A 14,405-nucleotide genomic window follows, 5' to 3' on the forward strand; every position below is an offset into this window, starting at 1 on the left:
ATGCTATATTTTGATAAGTTGTAATCATTCTCTTTATATTTTTTACTATCTTTTCTTCTAAGGGCATTTTTCTTCTCAAATATTATTTGTAATCATTTGAAAGAGAAGAACATCTCCATGTGGGATATGATATATACAGGCTAGTCCCTTAATTTCATTTTTAACAGTACATTTTATTAATGTTAAATGGCCTCATTATTTTACATCTGTATTTTTACCAATATAGCTAATGCTATTTCGTTTTTCATCAGCATTTTTATCAGTGATGTCATCAGAAAAGTTTTGTTTTCCAAATTAATGTACATCTTTAAAATCAAACAGATTTAAAGGAACTAAAGTAGATACTACACAAGCATATATAAAACATTTAATACTCATTCACCTTTTAAGAAATCACTAGTGGTGTCTAAGGCTGTCTTTCAATAGAGTTAAAACCATCTAGTAAGTGTAGTGTTTTTCAGCTTGAATTGCAAAAGTCTTCTTTTGAAGACCATTCATTACTGCATTACTGTTGCTACTTGGTACTTGTTAGGTCATTGAAGCCCATAGGACATTGAATACTTACTGGACACTCACAGGTCAAGAAGTGTTATGAGCCAACCTCATAGCATCTCCAGCCCTACTTTTCTTTCTTTGATGTTACTTCGGTCTGACATGTTATTCTGGCCTCACTATCCCATAGAAGGCTGTGCTGGGAGGCATTAGAGTAGGCTTCAGTGAGCCAGCATACGTGTCACCCAACGAGATACAGCTCACATGATTCGTTAAATCAGAACACAGAAAATAACTTTACTTGAATGCCCTGACATAAATTTTTTATCAACCATAAGAACAAATCTTTTGTCATTTCTGCTATTCAGTGTTCCAGTTGAATTGGTAATTTGTGAAACAGATCTTAAGTTTTTAGAGAGTTCTTTCCAGTTTATGAAATTTGTAAATATTTTGGTCACTGGCCAAAAAATATCAGAATCTCTGCTCACCCACCATATCCTATGCCTGCTAATAAACCCTGGTAGATAACTGTTTAACTGTACTTCTGTAGTTCATTATACTAAAGGGGAAGTAGCTTTTTTGGTTGACAAGTCAGAGGCCCAGGCTCAGCAGTAATCTCAGAATCTTGCTTTCTAAGCCAGTAACTGGAAGTATTATCTTAATGAGCAGCTGCTTACTGAGGACACGTTAGGTCCTACTTCTTTTTGTATCAAACTGTTGCCTTATCTTCTCCAAAATGTATAGCAAGGAACAACAACAGAAAAAAGTATGGAAAATGAAATTTAAAAGTCTACTATCAAAATTTCCTAAGTTTATTCCATACAAAAGTATACCTCTAGTATTTGATTTTAATAGAGGCACCCATGTGGCCCAAAATACTGAAAGCTTTGCTAGTCCTTTTATTTGACTTGCCTAACTTTGGATGTAGTGTAGGTATTTCAAGGGTCAGTGACCCATAAAAATAGTAACTTAATTGAATTCAAGAAACGAAACTGCACACATGTTAGACGTGTTGCATATTTCACATTGTGCAGTCAGTCTTAAGGTTGTAGCAGTAAACACTGTTTCCTTTTGTCATTCACCTTGAATCCTTCTCTTTCATTATTCCCTAAGCCCTACAGTTAGATCTACCCATCCTTCTCCTAGTCTTTGGTCCTTTTGATCCCTTGACAACTAAAAACCTTTCCAGTTAGGGCCCTCTTGGCTTCTTTTAAAATCTTTGGTCACTATAGACACCAAGTTAGCTGGTACCTCTTGGGTTTTGCCTTTCAAATCTTGTTTTCTCATAATTTTCTGTAACTTTTGCTATAGGCCCTCTTTGAACATTCTTTATCTTCCCTAGCTGAATCTCCTTATTGTTTGGTCATCTGATCCTAAGACTTCTGTCTCCTGTCCCCATATTATTTTATTTCTTATTTCCTCATTTCTCAGAAAATCCCCTTTAGCTTTTCATATTTCTGCCCCCCAGGGAATCTGTGACTCAACTGATAGCCCCTTTCCTTCTCAGCCTGTCCTTTTTTCATCCTTTTAGAATAAATATTACTATATGAGATGGGGATAAAATTAAAATACATATCCATTATGTTAAAACTAATCCCATTGGCTTCTGTAAAGTATAATTATACTTTATATTTGCACCCCTCTTTCCTCCCACTTAGAGTTCACAGTTACTTTTTAGGGAAGATATTTTGTTACTGGGGAAAGAAAAAGTAGGCATGAGGGCCAGCATTAGATAAAGAACCTTAGGGAGGGGGAAGGGTAAGCTGTAACAAAGCGAAAGAGAGGCATGGACATATATACACTACCAAACGTAGGGTAGATAGATAGTGGGAAGCAGCCGCAGAGCACAGGGAGATCAGCTCGGTGCTTTGTGACTGCCTGGAGGGGAGGGATGGGGAGGGTGGGAGGGAGGGAGATGCATGAGGGAGGGGATGTGGGAACAGATGTATATGTATGACTGATTCACTTTGTTATAAAGCAGAAACTAATAAAAAAAATGGAAAGAAAAAAAAAAAAAAGAACCTTAAACCCAGGGCTTCCCTGGTGGTGCAGTGGTTGAGAGTCCGCCTGCCGATGCAGAGGACACGGGTTCGTGCCCCGGTCCGGGAAGATCCCACATGCCTCGGAGCGGCTGGGCCTATGAGCCATGGCCGCTGAGCCTGCATGTCCGGAGCCTGTGCTCCGCAACGGGAGAGGCCACAACAGTGAGAGGCCCGTGTACCGCAAAAAAAAAAAAAAGAAAAAGAAAAAGAACCTTAAACCCAGTGAAAAGTATGGAGACTTTAGGCACTCAAAGAGGTATGTGCATATGAAGAGAAAGGATGTAAACGCTCACATGTGTTTGTAGAACAGTAATCCCTCATTCAGCCTTTTGATTTATCGCCACTAAGATTGAACGTAGGCATACATGGGATTACCTTTTTTAAAATAATTATCCTATGATTCAGAAACTCTTTGTATCTACTCTCAAATTGCCAATGGAATTTTTTTAGTCATTGTAGACATTTCTGGAATTCATATTAAAAGGTGAACTTCTTATAAATCTTTATAGCTAGGAAAAAGGTTCTGAATGGCAGTTGTAGACACTGAAGATATGAATATAGTAAGATAATATGTTCAGTATTATTATAACAGTGGTACTGTTCTTTGTATATGAATATTGCCAAGTTTTGTTAATATTAGCATTTGTTTAATGCATGAAAGGTGTTTTCAAAATTCCTGAGAACCACTTAGAAAAGGATACATATACACATATATAATTTTATTAGTAAAATAAATGGCTGAAGTCTAGCTCTTGTTAGAGGGAAAAATCAACATTTTGAGCAAAACATGATAGTCCAGATGAAAGAAATCTGGGTCTTGAATTTTCACATCTGTATTCTTAAAAGTAGATAAGGTGTCTCTGTAGCAAATCATCTTTTCCTAGTAACTTCCCTTGCACTTTCACAGATGTATTAACATTTTAAAAATTTGAACCACAATGTGTAATTTATCAGTGTATACTGATGGGAATTTTATACCCATATAATCTCAGAAAGAAATTCATCAAATCAAATTGGTTCACTTGATCTTTCCACACTCAATGCATCTATATATAAAAATACAATATGACCCATTTAGATTTCATTTAGATTTCTCACTAATTCCATAGGACTTGGATGGCCAGTGTGACTGCAACGTTTATTGATATTTATACTATGCATTCAGACCCTAAATAGTTACCAAGAGCACACTGAAAGACTTTCAAAGCTTAAGCAGTATAGATTTTTTTTTTTTTTTTTTTAGCTGCGTTGGGTCTTTGTTGCTGTACACGGGCTTTCTCTAGTTGTAGCAAGCGGGGGCTCCTCTTCATTGTGGTGTGCGGGCTTCTCATTGCAGTGGCTTCTCTTGTTGTGGAGCACAGGCTCTCGGTGCACAGGCTTCAGTAGTTGTGGCTCACAGGCTTCAGTAGTTATAGTACGCGGGCTCTAGAGCTCAAGCTCAGTAGTTGTGGTGCACAGGCTTAGTTGCTCCGCAGCATGTGGGGTCTTCCTGGACCAGGGCTGGAACCCGTGTCCCCTGCATTGGCAGGCGGATTCTTAACCACTGCACCACCAGGGAAGTCCCAGTATACATTTATTTAACAGTGAAGGAATTAATGTTCCTTTACTCCTCTCATTTTTATTTAATAAATGTTATAATTAACAAAGGTAAGTTCTCAAGAACTCCTTACACATAGAAGGACATCTATAATAGTGATAATGCTGTTTTTGTTTGTTTTTGCTTTTAGTAACTTATTAGAAATGCAATAAAGTAACCTGGTAGTTGGTGTTATTGCTTAAACTCCTGGCTATAGTAATTTTTTGTTTTTGTTGAACCTTATCATACTTTATGATTACATACTATATGTTGAAATAATATAAAATCAAATCTGATTTTCTCACATAAATATGCTCTAATAAAGATATTAGGCTCTTTCCACAGTCTTGATGCATGATTTTTCATAAAAATCATGAAAATGTATATGAATATATATAGTCTGCTGTAAATATTTTAGTACCTGTATGCTCTACTGTGTAAAACTTTTAATGTATTTATATATTTTGATGTGTTTATACATCAAGTTAGAAAGCACAGCAAATTACATTAAAGTGTGTTTTCTGATGCCTCCTCATAGTATATCATATATTTGTTTTTATATTCCTCATAATTTTCATCTACCCTTACCTTACCCTTCTGTATAGGAAAACAGAAAACATCACTTTTTATCATGGTCATGGTTTTCAGAGTAGTTTCTCTGAGAAGATTTTGACTGGTATTTTGAGATTTTATAGCTGTAGGACACCCTCCTCAGCTCGGTCCTTATCCTCCTTTCCCTCTTCCCTTTGCCCTTAGTCTTCCCAGTGTTCTTTGACCTCTGTCATTATACTTGAGCCTGTAACATGAGTGGGGACTATGCAGATGTTGACCTAAAGCTGAGAAATCTAGGGAAGGGTCCAGACCAAGGCTGGCAGCCAAAGAGAAGCCATATAGAAGGCTATGGAGAAGCAAACTGACTGGCCTGAGTTCTGTGTGCAGCACACATGCCAGAAATACAATAACTTCTTGTATTTAAAATGTAACTTTTTCACCCAAGTTTAATGTGGAACCTTTGTAAAAAGCCCACTGCTTATGTATTGTGATGATCTATGGTTAATTTTAGCATAGGAGTCCAGAGTCTCTTTGTGGATAGCCAGGGAGAGGTGTGTATTGTGTTCCATGGGAGTGATTTGGTTATCTGATGAAGGAGTAAGTAGGTAAATACTTACTTACTTTGTGCTACTTAGAAAGAATGGAGGGTAGAAAGTGACTTGTGGTAGTCTAACATGGATACATGCTATTCCTAGTTTTATGCCCTTGATGTTCTCTAATGGAAAGCTTTCAAGATCATCTCCAAAAATGTCTGCTTTCATTTTATTTATCTGAACTGTCTGTTTTCAGTGAACTGTGGCCCACTTCCTAGACAGAGACCATGCAATAGTTTATTCCCCCTAAAAGCTTTGAGTATTCCCGTCGTTCCAGGAGTAGCATGTAAGTCCTGGGAAATGGTATTTAAATAAGCTCAACTTGACCATGATCACTAAAGAAAAGCCTTCACTGGACGTGGGCAGCCACTTTAGGTAACCATCATAAAAATAGACACTCAGGAGAGTCACTTCCCTAGGGCACTAGATGTGAATGGAAAGATGTGACCAAGGCTTTTTGCCTCAGCAGATTGTTTTTTATAGCGCGCCCATCACATTTCCTTAGAGAAATATGTGAGCACACCATGAAAATGAAGAGATGATTCCTTAGAAATTTATTGGTTCTCAGAAGTATTCCAAAGCCTTTCTCTTAACATTCCCAATTTAGTTCTCAGTATTTGCGACCATAATAGATAACTGAAATAATTTTTGTTTCCTTATAATTATGGAATTTTTTATACTTAATTGAATTTATTGAGATATAATTCCTATAACTTAAAATTCACCATTTTAAAATGTATAATTCGCTGGTTTTTAGTATATTCACTATTTAGTGCAACTATCACCACTGTCTGATTCCAGAACATTTTCATCACCCCAAAAAGAAACCTCATATCTATTAGCTTAGTCCCAGTTTCCCCTTCCTCCATCCCCTGGCAACCACAAATCTACTTTTTGTCACTATGGATTTACCTATTCTGAACATTTCATATAAATGGAATCATATAATATGTGGCCTTTTGTATCTGGCTCCTCTCACTTAATGTATTCAAGGTTCATTCATGTTGTAGCATGTAACAGTACTTAATTCCTTTTTATGGTTGAGTAATATTCCATTGTATGGATATACCACATTTCATTTATCCGTTCATCAGTTGATGGACATCTGGGTTGTTTCCACTCTTTGGCTCTCAAGAACATTCTGTTTACGAGTTTTTATGTGAACGTAAGTTTTCGGTTCTCTTAGGTATATACCTAGGAGTGGAATTAGTGGGTCATGTGCTAACTCTGTTTGACCTTTTGAAGAACTGCCAGACTGTTTTCCACAGTGGCTGCACTGTTTTAAATTTCCACTGGCACTCCATAGATTGAACTTCAAAGGTCATCTCTTCTTGCCTTACACCCAGTAGTCCCACCAGGCTTATGTTTGCAGTTTTTCCAAACTTTAAATATGCTTGTTCGTATTAAATTTAGGCCTTCATGGACCTGTAACATCAATTTTTTTGTTCTAGGAATTTCTACTACGTATGCAAAATGAGTACCTATGAGCCCCCTCACACACACAAAAAAAAGATCATAGTGTTGAATATGAGACCATATAAATTAAATGTCTGAACCATAACTAGTGGTATTTATTTTGGATTCCTCAATATCCATAAAATTCCTGTTTTGGTTTGTTTTTTGCTTGTGTAAATCTTGGATTTGTTTATCTTATGATATTTACTATCACAATACCCTTGTCATTGTGAAGTTTAAGTAAAGTACTTATTTACTGAGGGTTAAATAATAATTAGATTATTTCTAAGCCCCCTATACTTATTGCTGAGAGTTTATCTAAGAAAAATAAAATATTTTTTAATTGAAGTAACTTTATCCTCAGCCAGCAGGCTCTGTGGGAACCCAGATATTTTCTAAAGGAAAAATAATACTTGGGTAAATTTTTAACCAAAGACTGCTTTCTTCAGTGATTTTTTTTTTCCCTCAGAATTCCTCATATTTTTGGCAATTTTATAATGTTGGTTTTTTAATCCATAGGTAGCTAAGAGTCCCCAACCTCGGGCCAGAATACATCTTAAAGTCACCAAGGATCCTCAGCAAAAAGATGTGCTCCCCAGCTTCCCCTTCCCAAGCAGCACAGTAACAGCAGTGGTGACAGCTAGTATCAGGCAGCACTTAGCCCTTACCAGTCACAGCCTCGAATTGAGGAGTCAGTCTCCCTATGTACTCTTGATATCTTCACATCCTGACTGAGCTCACTGAGAGCACAAGTCAGGAGAAGCCAGGAAGCATGAGGCGTAAGGGCACTGTTATCCCTAGCCTCAGGGTTCTGCACCGTAAGAGTGTGATAATCATTGTGTGTGGACACCACTGGTTGGTCCCATTTCTGTCTTAGAGCACTGAAAAAGTTGGAGCCAGTATGCTGAGAGAATTGTTACATAGCAGTAGTTATGAAGAAAAGTTTTTCCGACACACATCTCCAAAGCTGCTCTATAGAGCTGTCACAAACAGGATCTAGATATAAAGTTTAAAGTCACTACAGCCCAGCCCTTTAAACAAACCTATGTGTAATATATCACTACTAAGTGAATTACAAAGAACTTGTTTCTTTTCAATTAGAAATATCAATGGAAAGCATCCCTGCTTCCTTATTAATAGGTAATCCTAAAGCATTAAATGCAAACATTATCAGAACATAAACCATCTGTTATAAGAAAAACATTTTATTTTATTTGGCTGTCATGGTCTTTTATATAATCAAAGTTTTTATCAAAGTGTTTTTTTTTTTTTTTTTTTTTTTTTTTGGTATGCAGGCCTCTCACTGTTGTGGCCTCTCCCGTTGCGGAGCACAGGTTCCGGACGCACAGGCTCTACGGCCATGGCTCACGGGCCCAGCCGCTCAGCGGCATGTGGGACCCTCCCAGACCGGGGCACGAACCCGTGTCCCCTGCACCAGCAGGCGGACTCCCAACCACTGCACCACCAGGGAAGCCCTATCAAAGTTTTTATCTCAGTTTTTTAGACAATAGTTCTGAAATAGAAAGCTCATGATGACATACTTCTTCATGGTATGTTCTTGTCTACTTTGTTTTTCTTTTAGAAGTCCTTAATAGTAATAGCCTCACATGCCTCTGGGTTTTTTCAAATTTGGGGACTTTAGATTTGTGCCTAGGATAAAATTAAATTTATATAAATTATTATTAAGCATTGTTACGATATTTTTAGTAAGTGTAATTCCCTTACCCCAAAGACCACCTTGAACTATGCAAGGGTCTCTTAAAACCCTAAGTTGAGTCTCATTCTGGATTTTGCCTTGCACTAGCAGTGTAGCCTTGCACAAGTTTCTTAACCTCATTGTGCATTTTTTGTCTTGTTGGCAATAAGAGGGGACTAAATCCTGGTTAAATCAACTTGGCAGTGTGAATTCAACTATGAGATGTTATAACTAAGAAACAGTTTTAATGCAGTATGTCAAAGGCTACTGAAGGAGACAGTGGAGATGAGTATATTTAGCATAGGAAACAATGTAATTGTGCTGATAGCCATGGTGACACTGCCCAAGTGTTACTACTTTGTTTGGTATCTTAGTCCTTAAGCTTGGCAAAGAAATACGTTGATAATATTGCTAGCCATTCTTTCTGTGGAAAGATTACAGAGTACTCATTTAAGTAAATGGGATGAACACCCCCAAAGACTCCTTAACTCTCTTTCTACTACAGACCTAGCTGACATTATATTGCTCTCCACATCAAAGATGAGGGACCTGCCCTGGATATTTAAGGAAACAGTGAAGTGATTTAGTACCTCAGCAATATAAATACTAAAGGTGGTGAAGAGCAAAGTAAAATGTGTAAGTTGATTTTTTTAATGTAAAACTATGTTTTAGAACTCATTTTCTTACAGAATTCTCACTATAACCATGGACCTTTTCTCCCCTGCTTCCATATTATTCTTTTTTTTTTCTTTTTCTTTTTCATATTATTCTTTACATTTTATTCTGGAAATAAGTCTTATCAACAAATAGGGACATCTAGAAACCTGATGTTTTATGTCAGAATTTCTGATTCTTTGTTCAGATCACATTTAAGGAATTTTTTTTTTTTTTTTTTTTTTTTTTTTGGCTGCATTGGGTCCTCGTTGCTGTGCATGGGCTTGCTCTAGTTGCGGTGAGCGGGGGTTACTCTTCGTTGCAGCACATGGGCTTCTCATTGCGGTGGCTTCTCGTTGCGGAGCACAGACTCTAGGTGTGCAGACTTCAGTAGTTGTAGCACACGGGCTCTAGAGCACAGGCTCAGCAGTTGCGGCGCACAGGCTTAGTTGCTCTGCAGCATGTGGAATCTTCCCGGACCAGGGCTTGAACCTGTGTCCCCTGCATTGGCAGGCAGATTCTTAACCACTGCACCACCAGGGAAGCCCCAAGGAAAAATTTTAAAGTAGTTCTAGAATAACTTTTTTTTTCTTTTATTGATGTAAAGATCCCAGCCATTCATTGATATAACTTCTTTGAACTAGGTATGTTGGAGTAATCTGAGTTTCGTCTTGGAGATAGTAGATTGTTAGCTATAGGAATGATAAGCTACCTTGCCTGTAGCCCTGATTTTCCTTATAAAGAGTTTATTTGCACTTTTTAAAAATGTTTTTAATCTCATGCCACTAAAACCAGCATAAATAGAGCCCACATTATACCAGGAAAGGATGAGACTCACACTTTGCTGTAGCATCATAACTGTAAATCAGTGTAGAGGCTGACTATACAATAATGGAAAAGTTTTCAAATATTAGAAATCTGACTTTAAAATAACCAAAAAATGTTTATTGAGCAGCTGCTATGGGTAAGACTGTATCTTAGGCCTTGTGCGGGATACAGAGACTAAACAGAGATTAAACAAAGATCCTGCCCTGGAAGACTACTGGAGGTTGAGGAAAGGGGGAGATAGATATGTGCACAGGTGACTACACTAAAAAGTTGCATGTATTATTAAATGGCAAGAAAGAAACACAAACTGTTTAGGGGTTCAGAGAAGCAAAAGAGCTCTACTACGGAGATGAAAAAAGGTTTCACAGAAGTGGGATTTGTGATAGGCCCAAAGGATAGAAACTGTTTCAAGAAATAGAAATGAAAGGATGCGAGCATTCTAGGAAGTACCTGTGTAATGAAAAAAGCAAAAAGAAGAGATGTAGTGAAGAGTATAAGATAACTGGAAAGAGTGGTTGGGAGTTGGGTGTATTGTACACATAGAATCTTTTAATGGCAAGGAAAGTTATTTTAGTGGACAGTGAAAGTCATTTAAGTTTTGAGCAGAGAGTACCATCATGAAGCCAGTGTTTTAGGAAGATCAGTCTTGCTGGAGTCACATCTGATCCTGTCTTCCACCTTGTGCCAGTCCTTCGAAGGCTTCCAGTTGCTCTTGTGGCCTACATGGCCCTGCGTCGTCCAGCCCCTTCTTCTCCAGCCTCTTCTCCTCCAGCCTCATCTCACATCACCCTACCTTGTTCTCCCATTCCTACCACTCTGACCTTCTTTCCAGCCCTTCTCATCATGCTCTCCCTCAGCATAGGACACAGGTTGTTCCCTATATCCAAAATGTTCTTCCCTCCCCTCTTCCTTTGGTTAATTCCCCTTCATCTCTCAGAACTTGAGCAAGTGTTTCTTCCTCAAGAAACATTTCATGGACTTCCCTGACTAGATCAAGTATCTTTATAGTATGCTATCATAACACCATGTACTTATCTTTCCTAGCACTTGCCCTGTTTTCAGTTTTATATTTAATTGTATGATTACTTGATTAATGTCTGTCTCACTCAACTTGAAGATTTTAGGGGCAGGTTCTGTGTCTGATTTTACTCACCATTATATACCCAGCACTAAAGCATCGTGCCTAGAACATCATAGATTTACAATAAATACCTGGCAATGAATGAATGAATGATTATTTAGGAAGCTATCATTTCTAGCTTTTTGTTGACTCCTTCCCTCCTGCCTCCAAGTGCTTATTCATCTTTAAAGTTTAAAAAACAAAAGAGAAAAAAAAAAAACCTATCCTTTGTCCGTAACTTCACTGACCACCCCCCCAGACTATCATCCTTTCATTTGCCAAACTTCTTGAAGAGCTAGTCTGCTGTCAGTGATTCCCGTGCTTTTCATTAATCCCTTGCATTCTGGCTCTTGCCCACAGCATTTATGAAATTGATTTTCTCAAGGCCTCCACTAGTAACAGCCTAATTTACCAGCGAGCACTGAGGCAGTGAACTAAAATGATTACAATGAAAATGAAATGGGAGAGACAGACGATGAGAGACATTACAGCACCAGAATCTACAAAGTTTAGCAGTGGGGGTAAGGGGAGCCAAACATGATTTCACAAAATTAAGACAGATAACTGGGAAAAATAGTGGTTCTTTTAGGGAAGAGAGTATGAGGAACTAATTGAAGGATATACTGCATTTGGTTTAATACCTGTTCTCCAAGCACTGAGACTGTTCCTGTTCAGGGAGATTTAAGGTTAAGGCAGATTATCCAGTTGGGCGGTTCTCCAGTAGGAGTTGAAAATGTGGAATTGAAGCTAAAGAATGGTAAGAAAAATCATAGACTCAGATTTTAGAGTCATTATTGAGATGGGTGAGAGGCAGAGGTAGAGCATATTAAGTGCAGAGGAAAGAGAGAATCTGTGGAACAGCTGCATCTATGCCAGGGTTGTCTGAGGAATACAGAAAAGGGCAGAAAGAGGGGAGGAACAAACGTTTGTTTTTTGGAACACCAACTCAAACATGCTAGACTCTTTACCTACATTATTTCATTTGATCCTCACAATTCAGTGAGGTCAGTGGTAGTGTCCCACTTTGCAGAGAAAGAAACAGACCATGGGAAGACAAGCACTTTGTCCAAGGTCACAGCTGGGATTTTGATTTCAAAATGTGTGCATTTGCCACTGCCCAGTGTACCTTAGAAAGGTATGTGTACAATCAGAACACTGTCAAGGAATCCAAAGGAGGTTTGAGGTTCAAGAAAGAGGTGGTAACTACCTTCCTGAGAACCAGGCAGTTATCCTCTGCTGAACAAAGACAAGGACTGAACAAAGGCTATGGTTTGGGCAACCACAGTGTGGGTGACCTTCAAGGAAGCAGTTTCTGTAGAATGATAGTGGAGACCAGATTGCAAAGGCTGCTCTAGTAGACAGTTGTGAAGATACTAGACATAGCAAATGTTGACCACTCTTCATATGGTTGGCATAAGAGGAAAGAAGAGAGGGATTATAATCCAATGGTAAGTCTTCAGAGGACTTCTCAGGATAGTGGAGGCTTGAGCATGTTGGCAGCAAAGGGGAAGGAGATGTCAGACAGGCAGGGTTGGGAGTACTGAAAAGACAGTGTAACTGATGGGATGCGTTCCATGAAGAAACTGGGAATGTCACCAAAGGCATATTTGCCGATTATTTCTTCTTCCCTCATCCCTGTCACCCACCTCCCTTACCCACCTTCCCCCACATGTTTCTCTCTCCTTGCCTTGAATGTGAGTGTTCTTTGGTAACATTTTGTCTCCTGTACCTAATTTCAAAAGTGAATGGACCAAATCTTGTATGTTTCTCCTTCCAAAAACTCATATTAGTGTTATTGTTTCATTACTTGTTCTAGTTTATCACCCTCCACCACAGGTTAGTGATCTGCTTTAGAATTAATTTAGGGCAGCATTTCTAAGTTTGACCTGTATAGCTACTGTGTTTAATTCTGGTGTCTAACTTTTTTTTTTTATATTTATGATTTTTACCTGCCTTCTCATCTTTTATAATCCACAAATCAGTCTTAGGGACATATACATGTACTTCACAAAAAAATACACACATATACACACACATACATACACACACACACACACAGTTTCTACATGAGAATAAGAGACTTTCCATTCATCCAAAAATTGTGTTTGGACAGTGTGTAAACAATACTAAACCAGGAAAGATGTCTACAGTAAGTGAGGCAAATTTGAAATTGTTTTCTTACCAAAACATAATCTCCATGCAGCCAAGGACATTGTCTAGATTACTTTTGTCTCCCTAAATCTGGCACTCAATCTGGCATCTAGTAAGCACTAAGGGAATATTTGTAAAATAAATCAAATGAATGAATGGACAGGAAAAACTTGGATAATTATTGTTGGTGTTTTGAACTTCAAAATAGAATTGGTAGCACTGGTAGAATTGCACAGGAAAAAACAAATAGTTGCTTACTATCATGAGTAAAAAGAAGGACAGTAACCTTTGTCTTGGTAATGATTCATATTTTCCAGGGTGGATATTGTCTGATAAGGATGTGACTAGCCTAAAAAGAACTGCTGCTTTTAACCAAATCTAGCATTGCTCTCTTGCAAATAGATATTTATAAAATCTTTAATAAAATTAATGAAAAACAAAACTAGATGTAACTGGGAAATTATCTTTTAATTCATATAATTATAAAATTAGTAAGCATTTTAATTTTTTTAAATGTCTTTGATTTTAAAACTATATTTCAAATACTGCTTTTCTCTGATTTCCATGGACTTACTCTTTCATATTCTGTGGACTGATAAATAGAATAATTGGTTATAGAGCAGTTAATCACCAAGTATGTAGATATGGCACTAAATCTTTTATTTATCTGATGCATCACAGACACAATTCTGGAGAATTCTTTAAATGTTTTACATGTTGGTATTTGTTCGTTGAATTGGAAGCATTTATCAAATATTAATGGGTCTTAATGGAAAATTTCACTCTAGAGGCAAACTCTTCCTTTAACTAGTCTTACTGAATGTATTTTATTAACTAGTCTTGCAAACTTGCATGAAAATTATAAGGAAAAAAAATTATTATTCCTAGGCATATTGAGTGCTTGTTAAATTCAAGAACCAAATCACCTAGTATGTTTTGTCTCTGTTGTCTTTAAACACTTCCATTTAGATTGTGTATTATAGAGACTTAACACCTTTTTAATATTTTTCCTGCCTCTGACTTTTCTCATTCTGATAGTTCTAGTTAACAGTAAAGTCATATGGTTCCTGAAGGCAAAACTAAAATACTTCCGATTTACTCCTGGTTTAAATATTTTTACAAAGTTTTAGAGCAGATTATAAAGGCCAAAGGGTAAAACGAGGCTTGCTGTTATCTAGTTCTCACTATTGCTGTTTGTGTCGTCCCATGTCCGCTTTCAGTGAGCAGTCTGAGAGTTGGCTCTTTG

General features: G+C 37.6%; 1 protein-coding gene across 1 annotated transcript in view; it reads left to right on the top strand.

The window, feature by feature from the left end:
- The window catches only part of RPAP2 (RNA polymerase II associated protein 2), an 84,756-nt gene that overhangs the window by 50,040 nt on the left and 20,311 nt on the right, over window positions 1-14,405 (top strand). The window lies entirely within an intron of this gene.

The sequence above is a fragment of the Mesoplodon densirostris genome, chromosome 2, assembly GCF_025265405.1.
Source record: "Mesoplodon densirostris isolate mMesDen1 chromosome 2, mMesDen1 primary haplotype, whole genome shotgun sequence".
Lineage (NCBI taxonomy): Eukaryota > Metazoa > Chordata > Mammalia > Artiodactyla > Ziphiidae > Mesoplodon > Mesoplodon densirostris.